Source organism: Rousettus aegyptiacus, unplaced genomic scaffold (genome assembly GCF_014176215.1).
Source record: "Rousettus aegyptiacus isolate mRouAeg1 unplaced genomic scaffold, mRouAeg1.p scaffold_m13_p_4, whole genome shotgun sequence".
Classification (NCBI taxonomy): Eukaryota; Metazoa; Chordata; class Mammalia; order Chiroptera; family Pteropodidae; genus Rousettus; species Rousettus aegyptiacus.
In genome coordinates this window covers 4669325-4684898 of record NW_023416307.1, presented here as the reverse complement: position 1 = coordinate 4684898, position 15574 = coordinate 4669325, and the positions used below count along the sequence as shown (strand labels likewise).

The 15574-nt window shown below is 39.5% G+C and overlaps 1 pseudogene; it reads left to right on the top strand.

Moving 5' to 3' along the window:
- The first annotated feature begins 2254 nt into the window (after positions 1 to 2254).
- Positions 2255 to 2370, top strand: LOC118602042 (annotated as a pseudogene).
- Positions 2371 to 15574: the final 13204 nt, after the last annotated feature.

Sequence of the window (15574 nt, the reverse complement as noted above, 5' to 3'; positions counted from 1 at the left end):
AGGAGCGGCCACGCTCCCATCATCGAGCCTCCTCTCACTGGCAAGCGCTGTAATTACCAAAAAGCAATCGATTTATAGAACTTTTGTTACACGTTTTCCCCATCAGCTGCTGTAATTCACACTCTTAGAACTCGAATTGCTGTGTTCTCACTCAGACCCAATGGGCACACGCTAGGACGGTCTCTGGGGCCGGGTCTCCAAAAACGGCATTTGGAAGTCTTTTCCCTGGAGAGAAATGATGGAGAACCACCAACCGGGGGCAGGCACAGGAAAAACGGCAGCAGAAGCCCAGAGCCCTGAAGGCTTCGAAGGTTGATAACTGATATTACGTTAGACTTAAGAAAGTTCTAGAACTTCTTCTAAAAGACCACGGATACTTAAAATCATATATATATATATATATATATATATATATATATATATATATTTGTCAAAGAGTAAACAAATGGAGACATAACACATTTGGGGGCAGTGGGAAACAATGCATGAGCTGGCAAATCTCCATGAAAACTTCTGGAAGTTGCCACTGGTATATAAAGAACCAGCTTAATTAAAGCAATAGTATGAGGGCTGTTCGTCTTGCTTTAGCAACTGAATTATAAGGCAGAGGCTCGATTCCTCAGGACCCCTGGAAGCCGCTCTCTCAAGAGTGCCTCTGGCAGCCGACACTGTTTTGTATTCGATGCAGGGAGGGCAGAATGAGACGAGGAAAGAGCACGTGGATGAGAAGGGATGATGGTGAGTTCACTACAGTGAACAAGAAAGAAGTCATCGTATCGACCAAGGCCTCGGGCATAGAATGGAGTCATGCGAAAGCAAAAACAAAAACAAAAAACCCAGGATCTTACGCACACTTTCATCTCCCCTTGGGGGCAGTCTCCAGCCCATGAGCACACAGTGTGACCTCTCCTTTAGGACAGGGTCAGCTGTTTGACTGGCACTGCAGCCCCTGGTCATTCTCCATGAGGTCTGACCTCCATGAGGTCTGACCAGAGGCACAGAGGACCTACTGAGTCATTCCACGTGGGCATCAGTCTTCCAATGAAAATCTCTTTCCCAATGAAAAGTCAACTTGTGACCAGTTTTTGCACCCAGAGTAGATCAAAGCTCTGACCACCTCACATTCACGGTGCGATTCCATTCCTGGTTACAAAATACCTGGTAGCAGGGTCGTTTCTTAAAGTAGGCCTGGTAGTATGGCGGCTGGATTATGCCATTCTGGACCCAGGAAGGGAAAAGTTATTGATTAGAAAGGAGATATTTTTCAATAATTTAATAAGCCATACTTTCAGTAACAGAAAAATAGGAAAGGATTGGTTGGATGTTTGATTCTTCAAAGTTTAGTGTATGTTAACTTCTTTTTAATTTACTAAACATCCACAGCAAAATGTAGAAACGAAATTACCAGCATTCTCAAAGGACTGAAAGGATAGTTAAGATCTAACTATAATGACTGATAGAAGTAGAGACTTGTTCAACTGAATGTTCAATTATTTTTAATAAGCAAAAATCATGGCTGGTTAACCCCAACGGTTGTTAAAGTAACTAGCAAATTGTTTCTCATTTATTTTAAGAGATACCTCTATTAACTAAACACATATTAGATGTTAAGATTTTGCTGGGCATTCTATCCATATAATTTTAATCCTCAAAGCGTCTGAGGTAAATTCTATTATCAAGGATTGCCAGATTTAGCGAATAAAAATACAGAATGTCCAGTTACATTTGAATTTCAGATAAACGATATATAATTTATCTTGGCATAAATACGTCCCATGCGATATTTGAGACATAGCTATACAAACATATTATTTGCCACTCACCCAAAATACACACCTCATTAGTTTGAGAGTTACAATCTTGGTCAGATCCTTCTCAGGCATTACTTAGTTCTGCACTGTTATATGACTGGATTTAGCGAAGCTTCATGGCATCATAGAGACATTTCTAAGGTGGCTTATATGCTTAGGAATTCTTCTCATTTCTTGCCTTCCTAACTCCCAAGTTTTGCTGAACTGGGGACTTGGAGAGACCCTACCCAGCTTGCTCAAGACCTATGCTGAACAGCCTCACACTCTTAAAATGAAATATGACAGACTGGCCTGGATTTAATACATCTAGGATCAGGCTACCTAACAAAGGCTCTGCTTTAAAATAAAACTTTGAGAATGTGGTTCCTTAGTGTAACGGTTAGCATATCTGCTTTACATGCAGAAGGTCCTGAGTTTGTGCACCAGTGGAGCCACGGTCCATGGTCTGTGGCCAGGCCACCCTGAACAAGCCTGATGTCTCATCTTGGAAGCTAAGCAGGGTCGGGCCTGGTTAGTACTTAGATGGGAGACCACCTAGGAAGACCAGGTGCTGTAGGTGTAAATAATAATTTAAAAAATAAAAATAAAAATCTGTGAGCCTCAAAACCATGGCAGAACCAAGATGTGGCTTAAAAGGTTAGTACGTGGGAAAACTCCGGAGTAGCTAACGGCACAGCCCAGGCCCCCGCTCAACTCCCTCAAGCCCGTCAAGAAAGTTGTGTTTTACTCTGAAGCTGAACCAACATTCATATTGCATCTACTGTGCTAGGCATGGCTCTGCATCTCTTATTCTTTCAACCCTCATAAAACCCCTTGTGCAGATCCTATTGTTATTTTTCCTACCGCAGAGGAGGGAACCCCGGAGCAGCGGGAGTAAATGACATCGCAAGGTCACACAGTGAGTACATGGTGGCGGGGATTCCAGCCCGGCGGGCTGGCCCCAGGACCCACACTCCGAGCCACTCGGCAGTGCCGCCTCGATGCCTCCCTGTTGCAGAATTTTGGAAACGGATCAAGGATTCTGTGCCCATGTGACAGAGCACGTGACAGGACCATCATTTCTAAAACTGTTTTACAGATACCACCTTGTTCAGATCTCAGGGCAACTGAATGCCGTAGAAAGGGCAAGTACGAAGTATTGATCATTGCTGTTCTGGCAGATGAAGAGATTAAGGGTAGAGAGGCAACGCACTGCTGCCCAACACAGAAGCTGACGAAGGCTACATCTTCTCATCTGAGCCAGTTCCCTGCCCACTTTACCTCTGGGGATGAAAATGGAACCTAGAAAATGCTTGAGGATGACTATTTTGCTCATTTAAAAATCTGGATTTTGGAAGGTAGGTATGTCCTTGGGTCTGGGGCTACATGGAGAGAGAGCAGGCCACTGCCTGGTGAGGCTGCACAGCCAGTGGAAGGGAGGCTGTCACTTTGCTCAGTGGTTTGAGGGTGGCTTGGAGGCCGTGCTGGAATGGGAGGCTTGGCCATCATTACAGAGGACATTTCTAATTTGGAAACTGTGATACCAAGTACAATAGCAAATAGAGCTAAGACAATGCTTCTGCCAACTGGAATACATTTGCTAGTCTAATTCTGATCTATTAAAATTCTTATCATTAATACAAAGGTGATCATAGTTGAACACACCAAAATGTAGAATGCTAGATACCTTGTTGCCCAAAAGTTAGTTTTCTAAGCACAGAGTTTTATTGCTAGGAAATTACTGTGGCCTGGTATTAAGGGCCGAGATGATGATGGGTTTCGAGCTGAAACAAAAATTAGAGAGCTTTTAAGTTGAAAAAAGACATGGGTATTTACAATATATATTTTACCAAAAAAAAAAAAAAAAAAAAAAAAAACACCCAGCAGTAAGGAATGACTTTTCGGAGGCATAGTAGAAATGGGCTGTGAAAATAGCCAGCTTTGTTTAACTCGAAGTGAGTCACTGTCTACAGAAGTCTCCCAAAAGCGAATGTGGGCGGCCAGGCCCAGTCGCCGCTGTTATCTTGGAAGATGTCGGAGCAGCCAACACGCCCGTTAATGAGACCTCAGAAGTGTCTGATCATCTCCTCTAATTGCTCTAAATAATTGGAAAACTGCATGGCCTGGTCTCTCCTTCCCAAAGACGGCCGATTCAAATATGCAAATCTAAAATCATTTGAATACTGCTCTTAATTGGCGTCTGGGCTACCCATTGTTTGCTGAAGAACAAAACAATATGACTTTTTTTCAAAACTGACTATCAAATCCTTCATTTTAAGCTTCACTGAACTCCCCAAATTACCCAGAGGCAGATCTGACAGGGACCACTTTACAAAGGAGTTGATGACCTCTAATTAAGACACAAGGAACTTCTAGTTCTGTTCATATTTGAAATTGAAATGGGTTTGACCTATGCAATTTCACAAAATACCACCAAGTAAAACTCAAATCCAGGTAACTTCTAGTTGACAAAATGTCCAATAGCCCAGTAAACAGAGTGCAAAGATCAAAGTCCTATCCCCCCTCGCCCCGCGAGTTGACTGCAGTATAGAATGGCGAGTCTGAAATGGGATCCCTCCTGACACGGTTTTCTGTAAACATTTTATCCAACAAAAGACACTGGACAGGGGTTACTAGTTGTTTCACCCGCCGGGAGCTGGGGTCTGCAGGGCACGCTTTTGCGGTCCCCCTCCGACCTCCCCCCACCTAGCCTCAACACACTGTCTTCTCATGACGTGAACCTCACTTTCCTCCCCTTATTCTCGTCTCCTGTCATCGCTGTGCTTCAAGAGACCTCTCCCCTCGCCGACCCCTCTGCTAATGACTTGGAATTGGTCTCTTTTTGTTTGCTTTCTTTCTTTTTTTAAACTTTAGCCCACTGCCAGCCTCATCTTAATAATACTTCCATTTCGCCATAAGTTTCTAGAAGAAGTTACCAAAGGCTGCCTTCATTTCCAGTGTCTGTTGATTCTGTCTCTTCTTCCTACATCCTGTCTTCCCATCCTCAGAAAAAAGTAAAACGATGAGCTTTTATCAACCATACTCTTGTTCTCTCTCTCCCCCCTTCTCATCGCTGCCGAATTTCTTTGAAGAGCAGTTGGCATCCCTTGCCGTTACTTCCTCGTCGCCCGCAGTTCCTTGACCTGCACGATCCCTTCGTCAGCGGCACACTACAGATAGCCTCTGCAGAAACGACACGTTAAGAAGCTCTCGCTTTGAAATCAGATACCAAAAGTCGGAACCCCTATTCTTCCAAGGGCTAACGCTGCTGAGTCGCTCTAACCAATCTCCAGAACTGCTTTTTCCTCATCTTAAAACAGGGTCATAATAAATACCAACGTCTCATAGAAATACCTGAACGGTTTAGGGGCACGGGCTTAACGTCACCGTGGCTGTCATGTGCTGCTGGACGTCACGGGTTCTTATCATGCTGAGGGGCCAGATCCAATAGCTTTTTAAAAATTTCATCTTCTTTCATTTTCCTGCACCATCTGTTTCAAAGTTGTTTGAATCGTTTACATGTTCCCTCGCTTCTTGTCCACGGTGAAGCACTTGTCTAATTCCGCTCTCGTCTCTGACGGCTTCTCTGCTGCCCTCAATCCGCTAGGATGTGGATGGTGTTGGCTGATCCCCGCCCCACCTACGCTGTTCTCCCTTGTGATTTTCCCACAACTGGGACTCCCTTTATCCCTGTCCTGTCCCTGGGCCATCCCAAATTGTGGAGGGCCCATGTCAGCCTCTCCTGTAAACTATCTGCTAAACGGATCCCACCAATGCATTAAATCTAACATTAAAAATCAAACATCTCTCCTTTTCTTCCCCATAAAGCCTCTTCCACTCTCCCTTATTTCTGTGAAAACCATCAGCAATTCTCAGGACCCCAGACAATAAAAATGGAAGCCCTCTCCAACCCCTTCTCATTTACCCTCAAAGTTGATTTCATCTCTCAGAGAGATGCAGAGAATGGTTACCCTGAGTCCAAGCAAACGTTTGGAATAAGAAGAAAGGAAATCTTGGAAGGAAATGCTACTTTAGAGATGGCAATGGCCAGAAAAGAAGTAAGGACAACAAAAGCTTTATTTAACACCTACTCTGTTTCAAAGACTATATGAGGCGGGGTTCTTTTCCTCCATATAACAAAGTAAAAGGTGTTATTTCAAGAAGAAAGGAACTCTTGCAAAAATGAAGTTCCGATGAAAAAACCGGATAAGGAAAACTCAGGAGCAGTGCCATAAGGATGAAGACTTCCTAGGCAGAGTTATTCAAAGACAAGGGAAAGAGAAGGACAGAGGGACTCACAACCAGTAGTCCCAGTTTGTAATGAGATCACTGGAAATTCTGAAGTCCAGGAGCCTAAGTCTTTAAAAAAAAAAAAAAATCCCCAAGGACAAAAAGGAAGGGGTGGATTTTGGTATTGCATTGCACCAAAAAAGAGGTCAGTGCATGTCTCAGACAATGGAAGGAACTACACTACTTGGCATCCATCTCTTCTGAGGAGAACCTGCTTTGGCAAGGTTCTGTGGGAAGATTTCGCTGTGATAGAGCTGATGCCTGAGCCAGTGATGGGGAGGGTGGCATTCACGGAGTACTTCCTGTGTGCCGTATGCATTCTCCCCTGAGCCTCATGGCCACTCCCAGATTAGAAACTTAGGTTCACAGATAAAGGAGCTGACACTACAGGATGCTCATAGCGCTCAGGTACCAAATGGCTGAGCCTAGGTTGTACGGCGCGGACCCCGAAAGCAAGGAGTTAACCTCTACATTATGCTGCTCCTCAAGTCTGTCGTATCTGTGACCCCAACCCAAGACCTGGGACATGTGGCAGGCATGAGCACCGACTCATTATCAGTCTCTGAGGAGCTACAGAGAAGTGGGGTGTGGGGGGTGTGGGGGGAACAGCTGAGCTTGCTGAAGGACACAGATCTCGATTTCCAAAAAAAGGGAACGAGATCAATTCTGCAGAATGATCGTTTCTAACATAATTCGGGAATCATTGTACGCAGATGCTTTGTGAGGACGTAAGCGGGATGTGGTTAATACGGGGAGCGGCACAGTTTCTTCAAAAACAGCGTCAGTCAGGATAGCCGCCTTTTCCTTTTTCTGCCGTCAGTCTGCAAGGCAGGGAGCCGGACCCTGCAGCCGGAGCTCGGCGTTTCAGCCTGGCGCGGAAGTTCAGGGCGCGCTGGCGACACCCACGTTCACGCCTCACGTCCTCGCCGACAGGTCGCTTTGCCGTCACTTGTCATCCCCATCGTCTGGAACTCATCGATTCTCGCAAGCCCATTTCACGTGTGAAGGGCTTAGACCATTTTGCACGGCTGAATGAGTCAGTGCTTCCTGGACATGGGGTGAAGTCGACGCCACGTGGCTCTGCGTGGCGCCTGCAGGAGTCCAGCACGAAGCCGGCCCTCGTTGCCACGTGAGAGCGGTTCGCGTTTGAACACAGATGTCGGGCTCCTCACCCCCGCCCCCCCAGTCCGGTTCTTCAATCACTCTCCCCTGGAGAGGAGGTTTGTCCCTTACAGCAACTTGCTACACAGCACCAGGACCACTTACGGAGCTTGTCAATATTCTTGAACACCTTTTGAAAGTGTGAAATGATTCCATCATTCGGAGTAGGCTGCAAAACATTATGTGTGCCGCTCAACTTTAGCAAGTGACATTATGCTATCATATTTGCTTCAAATCTGTTTAAAAATCATAATGAGATATCACCTCACACCTGTCAGAATGGCTACCATCAATAAATCAAAAAACAGCAAGTGTTGGCGAGGATGCGGAGAAAAGGGAACCTTCATATATTGTTGGTGGGATTGCAAATTGGTACAGCTGCTATAGAAAAGAGTATGGCGGGTCCTTAAAAAATTAAAAACGGACATACCTTTTGACCCAGCAATTGCACTTCTGGGTATATATCCAGAGAAAATCAAAACAATAATTCATAAAGATCTATGCACCCCAATATTCATGGCAACACAATTCACAATAGCCAAGATATGGAAGCAACCTAAATGTCATCAACAGATGAGTGGATTAAGAAATTATGGTTCATATATACAATGGAATATTACTCGGCCATTAAAAAAAAATGAAATCCTACCAGTTGCAATGTCATGGATGAAGATGTTATTATGCTGAGTGAAACAAGTCAGACAGAGAAAAATAGATACCATATGACTTCACTTATATGTGGTTATCTAAGGAAACAAAAAGAACAAACTAATCAAAAACAGACTCACAAACGTAGTGGACAATTTGGTGATGGACAGAGGGAAGGGAGGTTAGGAGGCTGGGAGAACGGGGTGAAGGGTTAAAGAAGTACAGTTTAGTCGTTGATAGTTGGGCACGGGGAGCATGGCAGAGGGAACGCAGTCGGCATTAATATAATGGCTAGGTGGAGGGTCGGGGAGGAGGGAGCAATTGGGGGGGACTGTTTTATGAACTTTACAGATGTCTAATCAATGTACTGGATACCTGACACTAATTTAAATAAATAAATTTATTTAAAAAAAAATAATTACAGACACATTAGATGATCACTCCTTTTCCTTCTTTATTGTTCCCAGACGCAATTTACCTCCCTCTCTCCCCATTAGGGGTTGAATTATGTTCCCCCCAAATCCATGCATTGACATTCTAATACCCAGTACCTCAGAATGTGAACTTATTTGCAAATAGGACTGTTTCAGTTGTGATTAGTTCATGCTGGAGTAGGGACTTCTGACTCCACAACTATAGACGATACATTTCTGTTGTTTAAGCCTCTCAGTTAGTGGAACGTAGTTATGGCAATTTTAGGAAATTAATACACTCCCCCCAAATGAGCTCTATCACGGATTAAGCATTTATTGCTCGTAGAAATATATGGTGATATAGATCTATAAATATTTGAAAGTATTGTTTTCCCACTTATAATTTTATATACATGTTGTGCGATTGTATATATTCTTCGACGACTTACATTTCCTGTTTCTGAGATTTGTCCATGCTGATACAGGTCCTCTAGTTCATAGTTCATAGTTTCTCATTTAGTATACTATAAATGGGCTATGGAAACCCCAAAACTTAGGTTCTACAGGTAGACTGGGGAGGGCCTGGCGTGGCTCACACCCCAGGAAGGTTTCCAAGAATAGGATGCTCAAAATACTTCAATAGTTGCTGTTCCCATTCCATTATTTTAAATTCCATACTTTTAAATTCCATTTTTCCCTGGCATAAGTATGAGTCGATTTCTGGGCTCTCTATTTTGTTCCATTTATCTGTCTTATCCTCAAGTCACTCTTTCTAGATACTACTTTCTAGAAAGTCTTAAAATAAGATAGTGGGTGTTTTCCAACTTTGTTATTTTTCTAGATTGTTGAGTATTCTAGATCCTTTTCAATTTCACGTGAATTTTTAAATCCTCTTAAAAATCCTATTTAAAAGCCTGGTGAGTTTTTAATTATGATTGCATTGAATCTATGGATTATTTGGGGGAAAACAGACATTTTAACAACATCAAGTCACACATCTACCAAGGTAACAAATGTATCTCTTCATTTCACTTAGGTCTCTAATTTCCCTCGGCAAGCTTTTGAGTATTCAATGGGAAGTCTTCCAAGTAATTTTTTATGCTAGTGTTAATGAGATAGGTTAACTTTCATTTTCCAATTATTGTTGTTACTATATAGAAATACAATGAATTTTTTCAGATTTATCTTGTATCCCACAAGCTCACTCAATTCATTTTTGGGTTCTAATAGTCGGTTTAGATTCCTCAGTATTTTCTAATCTACGATTATGTTATCTGTGAATACAAACAACCTAATATCTTCTTCTCTAGCCTTATGATAGAGTTGGGACCTTCAGTCCAAAGCTGATCTGAAATGATGAGAATAGACATCAATTTCCTTAGTTGTAGTCTTAAGCCTAAAGCATTCATTCTTTTGCCATTAAGTATTTCGTGGGTTATATATTTTTGTACATTTCCTTTAACAGAGAAAATTTTATTCTAGTCTCACTTGCCAAATGTTTTTTCTTCACCTATCGAAGTGAAAATCTGATTTATTTTATTTACTCTGAATTACATTGATTGATTGAAGAATATTTAACCAGCTTTGCATCCTTCAGTAAAACAAAATCACAAAAGACATGAAATATTACCCTTTCCTACGTATCGTGGATTCAATTTATTAATATCTCTTAAAATGTTATTTTTCATCTACATTCTTGTTGATCTTCTTGAGATGTCCTAGTTAAGTTTTGGTATCAGGGTTATGTTGGCCTCCTGGGAGTTTAATCCATCTCATCTAATAATTCTAAAATTTGTGGAAGGCTGGTATTATTTCCTCCTTAAATATCTGAGAGAACTCACCATTAAAGTTAAGTGGAATCAGAATCTTCTAAGTAGAAAGCTTTTAAATTACAAATTTTATTACTTTATTCAATCTAGGATTATTGAGAATTTCTATTTCTTCTTGGATATGTTTTGCTTATTTGTAGAGTTTTTTCAAGAATTTATTTCTGCTACTTTGCTTAATTTATTGATATAAAAATCCTCCCTAATATTTTGTTTCTATTATTTGAAAGATTTATAATGTTGTTTCCTCCTTTATTCCTTATATAGTAATTTCTATTCTTGTTTTCCTGATATTTCTACTTATAGGGTTCATCAATTTTATTAATCGTTTTTAAAAACTAATTTTAAGTTCTTCTAATTTTTATAAATTTTCTATTTAATTTGTGTCTACTCTTGTCTTCATTATTTCTCTCTCTTGCTTCATTTGAATTCAATTTGTTCTTTTTCTAGCTTTTGATATGGAGGTTTATATTATTAATTTTAAGCCTTTTTTTTTTCATAATGTAAGCATTTAAAGCTATAAATTTCCCTTCAAGCACTACTTTGGACACATCCTATACATTTTGATATATTGTGCTTTTGATATAATTAAATTCAAAATATATTCCAAATTTCCAAATTTGAGCCATGAGTAATTTAACAGTGTGTAGCTTAATTTCCAAATATGTAGAGATTTAAAGGATGTCTTTTTTGTTAGTAATTTCTAATTTAATTCTGATATGGTCAGAGAGCATACTTTATATAATTTCAATTCTTCAAACTTATAGTGAGAATTTGTTTATGGCCCAGAATTTGGTCTATTTTGGTGAATATTCCATGTGTCCTATAAGAGAATATGTTTCTATGGTTGTTAGTTTGTCATTCTATAAAGGTAATCGTGTAAATTTGGTTGATAGTGTTGTTCAAGTTTTTTGTAGACATCGATTTTTGTCTGTTGTCAATGTCTGATGGTGTAGAGCTAAGATCTCTAACTATAATTGTGGTTTTCTTTATTTTTTGTTTTATTTCTAAAGTTTGCTTTATGTATTTTGATGTTCTAAGACATGCACATTGCTATGTCTTTTTGATAATTTTATTATCATATAATATTATCTTTACCTCTGGTGACACTCATTGTCTTAAGTCTATTTTGTTGATATTTATATAGTCACTCTTGTTTTCCTGTGATTAATATTTGTATATTTTAGCTTGTCTACCTTTTTTTGTTCTACCTACCTGTCTTTATATTTAAAGTGCATCTCTTGCAAATAATATATAGTTGAGTTTTGTTTTATAAAGTGGAAGTTTACAATCTTTGCTTTTTTAATTAGCATGCATAGCCCGTTTATATTTAATATAATGATTAAATGGTTGGGTTCAAATCTACCATCTTACAATTTGCTTTCTTTTGTCTCAGAAGATCATTGTTCCTTTTTAGTTCTTTCACAACTCCCTTTGGATTAACTTTGCATTTTTTAATATTCTGTCTTCTCTATTGGATTTCTAGAGCACCTTTTATATTTTTCAGTACTTACTCTAGGGATTACAATATATATCCTGAACATAATACAATTTATCTTGAACTACTATTATAATTCCTCACATATAACATATTATTCCAAAATCCATTAATTCATTCATGGCTATAACAGGAAATATTTAACATTTTACACATAATTTGTAGAGTCCTTCAGGAGGCATGGCTGCAAGGCAGTGAGGCAAAGGTAACACACATCTGACAGCAAGGCTCAATCACTGGATAACCATGTGACTCTGAACACATTAAAAGCTCTCTAAATTAAAACTCTCTTGCCTTTTCAAAACTCTCTCTTAGACTGCGAAAAAACAGTACATGTCAGATCGAAGTGTTCGTAGATTAGAAGCTCTAATATATGAAAAACCCTCCACACAGTGCTTGATAAATAGAAAATGCTCAGGAAAAAAATGTTATAGGTATTATTTTATTACTACATTTATTATTACTACTATTTCCTTGAGACATACACTTTAAAAAATAATTGATTGGTGAAATCTAACAAGAGAGGAAAAAACAAGTTCTGCAATATAATAGAAGTAAGAATAAAGAAGGAGGTGATACATCAAAAGCACATCTAAAAATACTTAGGGTTTTTTATAAGAATTTAAGTTTATTATGTGCTCATGGAATGGTATATTTGTATTTATACAATACACTGCATCTGTATATATTCTATTTCATTATGCCTTGAATTGTGGTGACTTTTAGATTTGTTCTTCAAAAGACAATGTGATCTTATGGCTCTAGAATACCATTTTATAGAACATATGTTTACCAAATAGTTATAGAATAAATAAATAAAAGTGAATGTAATTTTGGTTTATTATTTCTACAAGTTTTCCGCCTGTCATTATTATCCAATTTATCAGCCTTTCAAAGTTTGCTCCCGTTTTAGCTTAATCCATCCCATTCCGTTTCTCTTGGGGGAGGCCGAGATCAAGATGTAAGGCCAACACTCATGGAGCTTCCCCGTCTAAACACAGCAAAGGGACAGAAAGGGTGAAATAATCGCGTTCTAGATCAGTTGAAACGGAAAAATCACTAGACCCCACATCACTTCTTCCGATTCATGCCTTTCAGTTTGGAGGTTTCTGGGGAGTCTCACGTGACCTCACAAATAATCAAGACTACGCTTCCCTAGTCCTCGCAGTATTGCTCTGCTTGCTGTCCCTTGGCTTGGTGGCACTATTGTGGCTTGTCTGGTAGCAGATGCATTGGGAGGTGGTGGTAAGACAGCCATCAGGATATCAGATCCTACTTTGCCACCTGGCACCTGCATTCCAGGGAGATTCAGGGGCAGGGAATGGCTGGGCAGTCTGATCGATAAGGTCATTTTTAATGTAGTTCTGTGATCCAATCAATTCCAAGCCAATTTTAAATCAATATTTTCATAAAAACTCCAGTTTTACCCCTCTTTCTACTACCAAAAAGATCAAACCAATGTTACCAGTTGTTTTAAATATTATGAAGGGCTTTCTCTAATCTTTAACGATTCTGTCAGGTTAAGTTTCTAGGGAGTATCTGTCAGGGAGAGGAATTAAGACCAGATATTGGAGGATATTGCTTCTAAGAAAGGTCCTGGATTCTAGCATACTTTGGCACATTTTAGTTATCTGAGCTTGTACTGACATTGGTAAACATGGCACATTGGTGTAACAGAAGAGGGTTGGACAGGGAGTTTCAGCAAGAGCTCACTAGTTACATGACTCTAGCAAGACAATAGATGGCTTTGGGCTTCAGGTCCTTTTTCTGCACTGAGGGGATTGGCCAAGATGTTCTTTAAGATTCCTTAAATTCTAACATTCAAAACTAAATCAACTTTTTGAGTGTAACTTAACAGTATAAAGACACCACTTGCATAATTAAAAATATACCAATGTAAAAAAATTTTTTTAAATCATTTTAACCACTGTGTTCTTGCAAAATGTCCGAGTACCTAACAAATAATAAGAATATATAGATATACCTTAGCAGTTTACATATTGCCTTAAAATCATTCACAACAGAAAGCACTCATTTAATGATCAAAAAGAAAAATTTGCACATGAAAACAAATTCTTTGGCATAGCAGAGTCTATGAAAGCCAGATTTCTGTCCAATGTGATCACATAGTTCTGAAACTTCCAATCAAATTTCATTGAAATCCAGTGAAAACCCTCATTTGGCACATTTTATTTGATGTTAAGGAGGTGGATCCAAATTAAAGTATAAATTCGATTATGTAATAGTGTGTGATTTTTGTCAAAAATTTCAATGCTTTCTAAAGATACTGCAGACAGACAGAAAAAGGCAAAATGTCATACAAGTTGCCAAAAATTTCAGCTTTGCTCAATCACTGCTTGTTACCTTTTGAGTTTCAAATGATGTGCTCAGAACTTCTTATTCCCTCCATACTAACATTTCTTCTTTCCTTTGTGGCTAGAGTAGCCTTTGGTATATGGGCAGATTCACTTTTAAAATTTGAAAACATCAAATAATATTAGTCAAAGGGTATAAGGGTTCAGATAAACAAGATGAATGAGTCTTTGAGATCTGTATAGCTATACCTATATAGTATTGTACTTAACAAGCAATACTGTATCGCATACTTAGATTTTGCTGAGTGGGTCTCATGTGAAATGTTCCTTTCAAAAAAAAATGATAATAAATAAACTGGCTGGCAGGACATTTGGGGAGGTGAGGGATATGTTTATGGGGTAGAATACAGTGCTGGTTTCTTGAGTGTATACTTATCACCGAACATTTCAGGTTGTATACATTAAATATGTACAGATTTTCAATGTCAATCATGCTTCAATAAAATGGCTTTAAAAATAAAGGTTCTTAGTAGCATTTCCAACTGACATGATTTTATAATAATTATAGATTCAAAGTATAAAAGTATACGTAACATGATCTTATCACCTTATACAGGGGACACAATGCATAAAATAAATCCGTAACAGATGTATGTAAAATTGGCCTTTTGCTCCTTTTATAGTTTTAAAACTCAGTTACTGGAAAACACATAAGCTTAATAAGGAAAATCACAGCTCTGTTTCACTTGTATTGTGCATGCTGTACGGAAACTGACCTTCACGATAAGAAAATATTGACTAGATTTAATTCACTTAAGAGCAAAGATCCACGGTTTGTTAAGTACTCAACCCAATTATTTTCAGAATACAGACTGTGAACAAACACTGGAAAAACATCCAAGTATTTAAACATAGAGTAATTTATGTCGATTTCTATTGCCAGCTATTACTGCTCGATGCTCAGCATTCCATCCTGTGCCGAGGTGGGCAAGGTAATGAAGCATTAAGTCTGGCTGGGGCCGAGAACAGTCCGTCTCGGCTCTGTGCCCATGAATGAACACACGTCAGGAGGGAGCCGAGCCAGCACAGTGTCTGGCATTTTTTCCTGGCAGTCGCCACGGCCGACCTTTTTTTATCCATTTTTTTAAATAATATGAATGTGTGCATGTTCCAATAACTAGGCTTAAGTTCTGCCTTATAGACGCAAGACAGATCTTTGGCCTGTCTGTGGCTGAGCCTTCCCTTCAAATTTCTTTCTGGCATGCTTTTGAACAAATACTTAGACAGAATTTGAGACACATCTTTCATCAGGACCTAACTATCAGTTGGTCGGATATAATGAATTTCCCTCTCCCACAGATACTCGATGGAGTTTCAGCGCTCACTGGCACACTTACTGGCCTGATGGGACATGTTTTAAATTACATAAGACAAAGGACCTCCATCCATCAGAATGCTGTCCCGTGGGTCCCTATGTGACTCCCACGGACCACGAAACTCACTCAGCTCACAGCCCCCTAGACAGGTTCCAATAAATGAACTGACTTTTTTCATGGTAATTTCATAAAAATGCAAATGTTAAGGTTATAACTTGCTCTTGTTAGGTAGATAGCTGCAAATATGCTTTTAATTG